We start from the raw sequence: 10,623 nt of genomic DNA on the forward strand, positions 1-10,623 counted from the left end.
TTGGGAGAATGGCATTGAAACATGTAAAATATCATGTATGAAACGAGTTGCCAGTCCAGGTTCGATGCACGATACTGGATGCTTGGGGCTAGTGCACTGGGACGACCCAGAGGGATGGAATGGGGAGGGAGGAGGGAGGAGGGTTCAGGATGGGGAACACATGTATACCTGTGGCGGATTCCTTTTGATATTTGGCAAAACTAATACAATTATGTAAAGTTTAAAAATAAAATTAAAAAGCAGACATTACATTGCCGACAAAGGCCCATATAGTCAAAGCTCTGGTTTTTCCCAATAGTCGTGTATCCATGTGAGAGTTGGAGCATGAAGAAGGCTGAGGGCCAAAGAACTGATGATTTTGAATTGTGGTCTGGAGAAGACTCTTGAGAGTCCCTTGAATAGCAAGGATATCAAACCAGTCAATCCTAAAGGAAATCAACCCTGAATATTCACTGGAAGGATTGTGCTGAAACTTCAAAACTTTGGCCACCTAATGCAAAGAGCCATCTCATTGGAAAAGACCCTGATGCTGGGAAAGAATGAAGACAAAAGGAGAACGGGGTGGTAGAGGATGAGATGGTTAAATAGCTTCACTGACTAAATGCACATGAATTTGAGCAAACTTCAGGAGACAGTGGAGGACGGAGGCGTCTGGTGTGCTCTAGTTCATAAGGTCGCCAAGACTTGGACATGACTAAGTGACTGAATAAGAACATGAAAAACCAAGGGGATGAGGGCACAATTATATTTAAAAGGAACATCATTGCCTCTGCAGAGATGTTCTAAGGTTTCCTGCCAGTGCCTCAGCAAGTTCATTCCAGAGTCCTCTCTCCATTGCCCTCACATCTCAGTTTGCTCTCCAGACCTCTAGACTTCCCTCATTCAAAAACAAGCCTGGGAGGAGTTCCCTGGTGGCACAGTGAATAAGAATCCACCTGCCAATGCAGGGGACACAGGTTCGATCCCTGGTCCGGGAAGATTCCACATGATGTGGAACATCCAAGCCTGTGTGCCACAACTGCTGAGTGCCCATGCTGCAACTCCTGAAGCCCACATACCTATAGCCTGTGCTCTGCAACAAACGAAGTCATCTCAACAAGAAGCCCACACACCACAATGCAGGGCAGCTCCTGCTCTCCTCAACTAGAGAAAGCCACATGAAAGCAACAAAGACCAAAAGACCAGCACAGCCAAAAATAAAACAAGTAAACAAACAATCCTGGGACTAACCTGCCTTCTTTCCTTTTTAATTTTTTTAATGTCGCACTGTGTGGCAGGGGGCTCTCTGTCCCCCAACCAGGGAAAATAAGATTAAACCTGTACCTCCTGCATCCAGAGCATATAGTATTATTAACCACTGGACTGCCACGGAAGTCCCTTTTGTTGTTGTTTTTTAACTTTTGGGGTTTTTTTGCCCTGTCTTGCTGATTTTCAATCACTTCTTTAATCAAACTTTGACCCCACGTGAGAAATCAATTCCTTTGTCAGACTTCGGCACTATATGAGTGTTGCATCAACAAACTACGACAGAGTGAAAGAGAACTTTACATTCCACATACTATCCTTTTGCCACCCAACTATGAGTACCCCCAACACAAGACCAGATTCCTTCTTCAGAGCAGGTGGAATGTTGAAGGAGGGAAGCAGGGAGAGGGTTGAGAACTGGATCATTGTGACTGGTCTGTTCACGCAAGTACTGCTGAGTTCATCTCCTGGTCTCTGCAGTCCCATCTGCTCATCTCAGCTCCACCTCCACCACTCAATCCAGGTGAGGAGTATTTCTCTCCCGGAAGACAGAGGAAACTCTGCATTCACTCCAGCCCAGTGATTCTCAGCCAGGAACTGGCTTCCCCGAGGATACCTCACCAACAACGTCTGGACACATTTTTGGTTGTCACGACTGAGGGATAGGTGACTACTGCATCCAGTGGATAGAGGTCGGGGACGCTGTGACACACCCTGCAATGTACAGGTCCCCTCACCAACAAAGACTTGTCTGGTCCAAATGTCAACCCTGCTAAGGTTGAGAAAGGCTGCTCTCATCCCCCTGTAAAACCTGAAATGCATAATCAGGCTCTTGCTTTAAAGAGAACATCAGATCATGTCACCCCATTGCTTAAAACTTTTCAACGGTTTCCCACTCTTAGTACGAAGATTAAAAACAAACAAACAAAAAAAAAAACCTCCTTAGCTCCTTGAACTTGCATGACCTGACACTCACCTCCCCTCTTTTCTTATATTACTTGCAGTAACAAAACTAACTTTATTCCTGTTTTTCTAGAAAGCGTCATACTTCCTCCTCCCTCACAGAGTCTTGCTATTGTCTCTTATAAGCCAATTTCTCCCCTCTTCCCAGCCCCTCCCCCTTTTCCCTGCTCACTGCTGCCTTCTAATCCTTTAGGAGACCTCAGCTTGAAGGTGACTCCATCACAGACTCCGGTGACTCCATCACAGACTCCCTCCCTGACCACCGAGTGGTCAGCAGTCTGAGGTGAGAGGCCACATGCGGAGAGAAACCAGGCCACCCCAGGTCCTCCAGCCATCCCAGCTCAGGCCAGAGTGGAAGTGAGGCCCATCTGGACACCCAGTGCCAGCGGGGCCCCTGGCTGTGGGCAGGCCTGTGAGTGAGCCCAGGAGGCCAGCAACAACTCTGCCTCATCAGCCTCACAACTGTACTGAGTAGTGAAAAAGTGACCACTGCCTTAGGGTGCTTATGTCTCAGGTGTTTGATGTAGTGACAGACAGAAGATTCATTCTCCCTGGTGTTCCTGACTGTGCAGTAAGGAGAGCTCCTTGCTACTGTGGGGAATTGCCCCCTAACCTTCTGCTCTGTCCCCTTCACAGGACTGCTCTCAGGACCTGAGTTTCTGAGTCACAGTCCACTTGACAGAATGAGGCTCTCTCCCCAGTAGGTCAGTGAGTGGAGGTGGGAAGACTGTTCCCCTTTCCATCTCACCTTCTTGTCCCATCAGCCTCCCTGGAACTGCAGTCCTGCGCTGGGCAGGGATGGTCTCACTTAGTTAACTCAAGAACCAGAATATGTTTCAAAGGGTCAGTATCTATTTCAGTAAGCAGGGAACGAGCTAAAGTTTTTCACAATTTGTCTTTTCCCATATTATAAAGGGGAAATCACTTAGAGAATCACTTAGGCTTCCCTTGTGGCTCAGATAGTAAAGAATCTGCCTGCAATGTGGAAGACCCAGGTTCAGTCCCTGAGTTTGGGAAGAGCCCCTGGGAAAGGAAATGGCAATCCACCCCAGTACTCCTGCCTAGAGATTTCCACAGACAGAGGAGCTTGGCGGGCTACAGTTTATGGGGTCTCAGAGAGTTGGAAATGACTGCACAACTACACTTTCTTTCTTTCCTTTCGGGGAACACCCCAGGGTAACACCATCCCTCTTGAACCTGGTTTTTTATTGAGAACCCCCTTCCACTCTGTTCACATGAATCTCTACCTGCCTCCTGCAGGAGACCCATCCTCATGGGAAAACCCCATCCCCATGAAGGTCTCATCACTTGAGTCAGGCTCCATTCCCTGGCCAGTCACCAAATCTTGAGTGTAACCTCAGTTTAGCATGACAGGGCGTTTCTTGGGGCTCAGGTCAGGAAGGGTGGGGGCATCTGAAGTAGAAGATGCTGTTGGTTTCTAGGTCTAGTGTTAGCCTGGTCACCCAGACAACAGATTTCCCTCAAGAGTCCCACTCTGAGAGGCTCCTGAGAGTCTGGTTCTTTAACTCTTTGACCTGATAGAACAGGAAGGTATATCAGCCTCACCTGGCTTCTATCAGAAGGGGAGGTACAGGTTTTCAAGAGTGAACATAACTTTTAAAGGGAATGATGCAAACTACAATGATATTAAGTCTAATTTTCTTAACTAGTCTGCTGCTTCTCCCCTACCTAGGTCTCTAGGAGAATCACACTCTTATTGAGAAGAAGGGGGTTGGATTTGTTCCTGTTCTGGTGGGGTCCCACGTCAGACCCCAACAAGCGTCCTTTGCCAGCTGTGGCTAGTTCCAATAGAACTTGCTCTGGAGCACATGCTCCCCGCTAAAAGCCCTCCAGGGGCTGCTGCTAGTGGTTCATGTGAGTGGAGAGGGGCCAGGTTCTCGCGAGTCTGGGCTCAGCTGTGTAGCTACGCACCCAGATCCAGTGCCAGGTGCACCATCTCTGCCCACAGCCCTCTGGCCACCATCTTGAATCACAGCCCCGGGAGCAGCGTCTCTGCCCTCGGCCCTCAGAGCTGAGGTGTCAGTGGAGCCATTTCTCCCCGGGGAGTCTTGTCTGAAGGGCCTGGGATGCGAGGCCTCTGCAGGAGGTGACTTGTGAGCAAGTGAACGTCAACTCAGCACAAAGGGAAAGAAAAAAGGTTAGATTTTTATTTTATGACCCAGATTCTACTTTCTGTTGTTTAGTTGCTCAGTCGAATCCAACTCTTTTGTGACCCCGTAGACTGTAGCCCACCGTGCTCCTCTGTTCATTCGATTTCCTGGGCAAGAATATTGGAGTGGGTTGCTGTTTTTTTCTCCAGGGTATCTTTCCAACCAGGCATCAAAACTGCATCTCCTGTGTTTCCAGCATTGGTAGGCTGGTGCTTTACCACTGAGTCACCTGGGAAGCCCCAGATTCTACTTTTACTCCAGGGAATTGTTGGTGGCTTTGCTAGTGACTGCTTCATCAGCATCTGGCCTCCTGGAATACTAAGGGCACCACCTTACCTTTAATGACTGTTTCCTTTGTTACCTGTGGTGATAATCCAATGAAGAGAAAGAGACCAATTTCTTCCCTAAGCACAAAGAAATAATCAATTTTCTTTGTTTTGTTGGTTTTTTTTTTTTTTTTTTTCCCACAAAGTAACTCCCACTTGGAAGGGGTTTAATGTTGCTCCTGAAATTAGTGGAAGTCCTTGGAGTCCTTCATTTGAGGAAGACAACTGGGTATTGTTTAAATAGGAAAGGGAAGGGTCTAGGCATCAGGGTGCAAGAAAACCATGTCTGGGCTCCTGGGTAGGGGGCTAAGATGGCCTCATCCCTATGGGAACTGTGTCTATGCTTGTGATACAGGAAGGAGGGGGCACAATGGTTAACAGAATGAGGACAGGAGCATAGATATTAAGAAAAACAGGATCCCACAAAAACTGGCTCAAACCAGCTATAATCAATATGGTGTTGAGCATGATCTGGTCACTGACCTCTAACTCATTACACCTTCATTAGAACACTAAAAATCATTCCCCTCGCACCATGACAGACATTGTGATAGTTCCAAGGCTGACCATGAAAGGCAAAAAATGTGCCATGACCCAGCTCCTGACACTCCCCGTCCCTTCCTCAGAATAGCAAGAATATTCTTCCCACTCGCTATCCTATGAAATTCCCCAACCCATAAAAACTCACAACCCCATACTTTGGGAACACTCTTGCCTTCTGAGTAAGTCCACATTCTGTCTGTGGACTGTGTATCTCCCTGAATCAGTCCATTTTCACTCTACTTCAGCTCACTCTTGTATTCTTTCCTGCAGAAGCCAAGGACCCTCACTGGACAGCTAGTCTCAGTGCTCCCAGGACATGATATTTCCTTCTCCTCCACCACTAGTAACCTGGAGAATGAAGGATAGAGATTATAGATCTAACCTGATTATAAAGTAGTTGACCTATATTTAAGAAGAATTCTTATTTATTGTCCTAGTGTCTCTTAAACTCTATCAAAGTCTGGTTTCTGCTTTCCCAGCAGATTTTGCTTTTTATACTTGTTTTGTTTTTAAAATCTACTTTGCTATGGGATTTTAGGGCTTCCCTAATAGCTCAGTTGGTAAAGAATCCACCTGCAATTCAGGAGACCCTGTTTTATTCCTAGGTTGGAAAGATCTGCTGGAGAAGGGATAGGCTACCCACTCCAGTGTTCTTTGCTTCCCTGGTAAATTCTTCCCCAGTAAAGAATCCACCTGCAATGCGGGAGACCTTGGTTCAATCCCTGGGTTGGGAAGATCACCCAGAAAATCTAAAGACTACCCACTCCAATATTCTGGCCTGGAGAATTCCATGGACAGTATATGGGGGTCACAAAGAGTTGGACACGACTGAGTGACTTTCATTTCTCTTCGCTTCATGGAATTTTAAAGGAAGGATGTAATTGGTTCTCATCTGCCCCCCAGTTGGACGGCACACACTTCATCTCCCTCTATGGCATTCTCTCATCCTGGCTCCAGGCTCCATAAGCCTGTTGCTTCCCACTTTCTGAATTTTCCAGGCCCCAGGTGGGAAATCTGGATTTTCTTCTTCACTTGTAACACAGGTTTATGGCCTGGGAGTCTCCTCTACAAAGCTGATAACTCTGCTGGCTTCTAGGAGGAGGTAAGGCATGAGCCATACTTGAAGGGGTTTCTATCATATCCTGTATCCCCCCTATTTTGGGGATGGTGATCACTGGGGACAGATGTCTCCAGCTCTCTGCCTCTCATTCCCAGACCTTTGCTCTCCTCTGACTTGGGTTTTGATCTCTCTTCTGTGGAGGAAATCATGGTTGGCTGTTTTCTTGCCAATTGTGCTCTTTATACCAGCACAAGTACCCTTTAAGCTATAACCTCAAGAATTCCATTTTCATTCCTTTTACACAAACATACACACCCTAGCAAGGGACAGTCAATTTAATATTCTGGTAAAATATCTTTCCATAATTGTTTCCACTTATTGAACATCTCTTCTGTGCTAGGATCTGCAGTAAGCTCTTTCACATCAACAATAACTCAATTAAATTGATACTGATTTTCAGTACCCCCTTTACAGATGAGAAACTTTGTTCACGGAATACAATTATCACCCAGAGGTGGAAGAGTTGTCCTTGATAGAAGGTGGCCTTCCTTATTTATCTGATACATCTGCTGGGAACCTAAGAGTTTCCAAGTTTTGGAGGGATCAAGTAGAAAGAAAAGACATGTTTTAGTTCTACTTACAAATGTCTAACTTTCCAAATTGTTGTAAGTCATAATTATCTTGAAGGGAACTGTTTCATTATATCTGGAAAATGCAAACTTAAACTGGTAATATTTTATTTTATTTTTTTTTAATATAGATTTATTTATTTTAATTGGAGATTAATTACAATATTGCATTGGTTTTGCCATACATCAACATGAATCCAATATTTTAGACAATATATTTAGACATAAAATATAGTTAGACAATATATTTAGACATAAAAATAATAGCCATGTTCACCAGTTCACTCAGCAACTAATCCTTTTTGTTAACAGTTTTGTGAAGCCATTAGGCTTTCTGCTAGATCTATAAAATTTCTTACAAAGTTGACTAACATGGTCTGAAATTTATCAGATACCTGTTTTTATCAAAAGTCCTTTCTATGAATCTTGTTGAACATGAAACACTTTTGCAAAACTGTCCGAGTACAACAATAGCAATCTGTAAATGATAGAAGATCTTTCCATAAGTGTGCGTGCTGCACAGGTTAATAAACTGTATTTCTCTTGTTCATCTGTCTTACCTCATTTGAATCTCCAAGGCTCCATTCAGAGAACCTAGAAGTGTAAAAGAAAGAGCAATTTTCCTCTCCCCTACACAGTAAAGTATACATAATGTAAAATGAAACTTTTTAGCCATTTCTTAAATGCACTGCTCTGTGGCAGTAATTATATTCACATTGTTGTGAACCCATCTCCAGAATTTCTACATCTTCTCTTTAGATTTTATTAGGTTTTTCATAGCTTTCCTTCCAAAGAGCAAGTGTCTTTTAATATTATGGCTGCAGTCACCATCTGCAGTGATTTTAGAGCCCAAGAAAATAAAATCTGTCACTGCTTCTACTTTTTCCCCATCTATTTGCCATGAAGTGATGGGACCAGATACCATGATCTTAGCTCTTTCAATGTTGAGTTTCAAGCCAACTTTTTCACTCTCGTCTTTCACCCTCAAGAGACTCTTTAGTTCCTCTTCGCTTTGTGCCACTAGAGTGATATCATCTGCATCAGTTCAGTTCAGTTGTTCAGTCGTGTCCGACTCTTTGTGACCCCGTGGACTGTAGCACACCAGGCTTCAACTGCGTATCTAAGGTTATTGATATTTCATCTGGCAACCTTGATTCCAGCTTGTGCTTTATCCAGTCTGGGATTTTGCATGATATAGGGACGGGGGAGCCTGGTGGGCTGCCATCTATGGGGTTGCACAGAGTCGGACACGACTGAAGTGACTTAGCAGCAGCAGCAGCAGTCTGCATATTAGTTAAATAAACAGTATGACAGTATACAGCCTTTTTGTACTCCTTTCCCAATTTTTGTTTGTCTGAAAAAGTATTCATTTTTCTTTCACTTTTGAACAATCATTTCACAAATTACAGAATTCTAAGTTGGTGGTTTTTTCTCTCAACACTTAAAACTTTTTCACTCTCTTCCATGTTTGTTTGGTTTCTGAGGAGAATTGGATATAATTCTTATCTTTATTCCTCTATAGCCAAAATGTTTTTTCTTTAATTTGAAAATAGTACACCTAGTTGTAGGTTCCCCCCCGCCCCATTTCTGTTACACTGCTTTTTATCTCTAGCATTTACTCTTGATTCTTTCTTAGAAACTCCATCTTTCTGCTTTTACCACCCATCTGTTTTTATATGCTATATACTCTATACATTAGAGCCCTTGGCATATTATTCATGTTATTGTTATTGTTATTTAGTTTCTTTTTAGCGTTTGACTCTTTTGTGGCCCCAAGGACTGCAGCCCACCAGGCTTTTCTGTCTGTAGGATTTCCCAGGGAAGAATACAGGAGTGGCTTGCCATTTTCTTCTCCAGGGGATCTTCCTGCCCCAGGGATCAAACCCAGGTCTCCTCATTGGCAGGCGGATTCTTTACCACTGAGCCACCAGGGAAGGCATAGTTGCCTTTCAATTCCTCATCTGATATTTCCAACATCCCTGCCATGTCTGGCTTTGATGATGCTTTGTCTCTTCAAAAATATTTTTCTTTTTTCTTTTGCCTTTTGGTGTGTCTTGTAAGGTGTTTTTGAAATGCAGACATGATGTGCTGGATTAAAGGCACTGCTATTAGAGGGCTTTAGTAATGAGGAGGTGAGGTGTGAGGGCAGGCAGATCCCATGATTAGGTCTCAGCCCCTCAGTGAGCCTCTTCCTCTGGACTCTGAACCTCACAAGGGTTTCTCATTTTTCTCTCCCCTACCCCATCTCTTGTGTGGGACAGAATGGCTTGAGCCAGCTGGAGCTGGATATTCCCTTCTCTGAGGTCAGTTGGGCTCAGTTAATACCCTAGAGGGTTAGACTCTAGTACTAGTTTTCCTCTAGGGCCTTCTTAAGAGGACTGAGTGTTCTGGTCTATTTCAAATTGGCTACCCCCTATCACCCCACTCCCAGCAGGAAGGCTGAGGGGATTTTCCCTGGTATTCCTGTAGGATCCTGGTGAAGCTCCTGGAGGTAAATCTCACAATATTGTGAGTGCCCCCATGACTGGGTCTCCTGGAGTTTTTACTCTCAGATTGTTGACACTGAGCCTCCAGCAGTTTGTCAGTTATGGCTCTGGTTTCTTCCCCAAGCACAGGTTCCCATGGTCGTTTCACTCTGAGGAAGCCTCAACTTCCTCTGTTCACCTGTGAGCCTCCCCAGTCTCAGGGGTGGCAGTTTGCCTCCTCTGACAGATGCAAGAGCAGGTCTCCCTTTCTTCTATTTTTTTTTTTTTTTTTAATCTACACTCACCTAAGTTATCTTATGCAATACCATGGAATTTTTTTATCTTTTTTTTTTTTTGCTCCCAGGTTTGCAGAAGACTGACTCCCTGGTTTTGGCTAAGTTTCTCCTCTAAGAAGCCTTCCTGACCATCCAATTTAAAGCAGGGCTTGCCAGCCATCTCCAGCCACTATCATTTCCTGTTCTTCAGATTCCTCATCAAACCTAATGTTATCTTGTTCATCCATTTACTTTTTAACCATCTATCTCCCACTACTTCAATGTGAACACCATGAGAAGATAAAGCTTACATATCTTGTAGTCCATTGATTCCCAGTGCTTTGAAAGGTAGATGTATGGTAGATGTTCAAAAGCACTTGTTTAAAAATAATTCATAATTTGTTCAATCATGTTGCTATTGCTAAACTTAGAAGTTAGGATATTTCTAAATCCTATTACAGTTTAATAATAACCACTGTTCTGAGAAACATTTGCATATAAATAAAATTATGTATAAATAGTTCTCTATAAATGACTTTTTTGCCTTCATCATCGTGTAAGTAAAAATCCTATTGAGTCAAAAAAGATGAATGGTTTTAAGGCTCTTAATAGATGTTGTCAGATTATGTTCTGAAAATGCTTTTCTAATTTATAGTTTACCAATAGACTACAGTGCCTATCACACTTTTCACTAGTGTGGGCTATTCTGGTTTTTAAAGACTGTTGCTTATTTAATAGGTGAGAATGAATATACTTATACATTTATATTTGTATCATTTTGCAGCACTTTTCTTTTTACCTATTCCTTTTCTAGATTGTGAGCCTAATGAAAGCAGGGTTTTCATCTTTTTAGGTATATTATTTTCTGAGAACACCCTTATCAACTCTTATCAGTTTCCAGACAACTTATCTCAGTAATGGACTAGTTTTCCAAAAGGCTTAAAAC

The 10,623-nt window shown here is 43.6% G+C and overlaps 1 long non-coding RNA gene across 1 annotated transcript; it reads left to right on the plus strand.

The window, feature by feature from the left end:
- Window positions 1-2,616: 2,616 nt before the first annotated feature.
- Window positions 2,617-10,199, plus strand: LOC129624646 (uncharacterized). Its single transcript, XR_008701084.1, has 2 exons — window positions 2,617-4,366; window positions 9,767-10,199. It is a non-coding gene; the product is annotated as an uncharacterized LOC129624646 (long non-coding RNA).
- The last annotated feature ends 424 nt before the right edge of the window (window positions 10,200-10,623 follow it).

Source organism: Bubalus kerabau, chromosome 12 (genome assembly GCF_029407905.1).
Source record: "Bubalus kerabau isolate K-KA32 ecotype Philippines breed swamp buffalo chromosome 12, PCC_UOA_SB_1v2, whole genome shotgun sequence".
In the NCBI taxonomy this organism is placed as follows: Eukaryota; Metazoa; Chordata; class Mammalia; order Artiodactyla; family Bovidae; genus Bubalus; species Bubalus kerabau.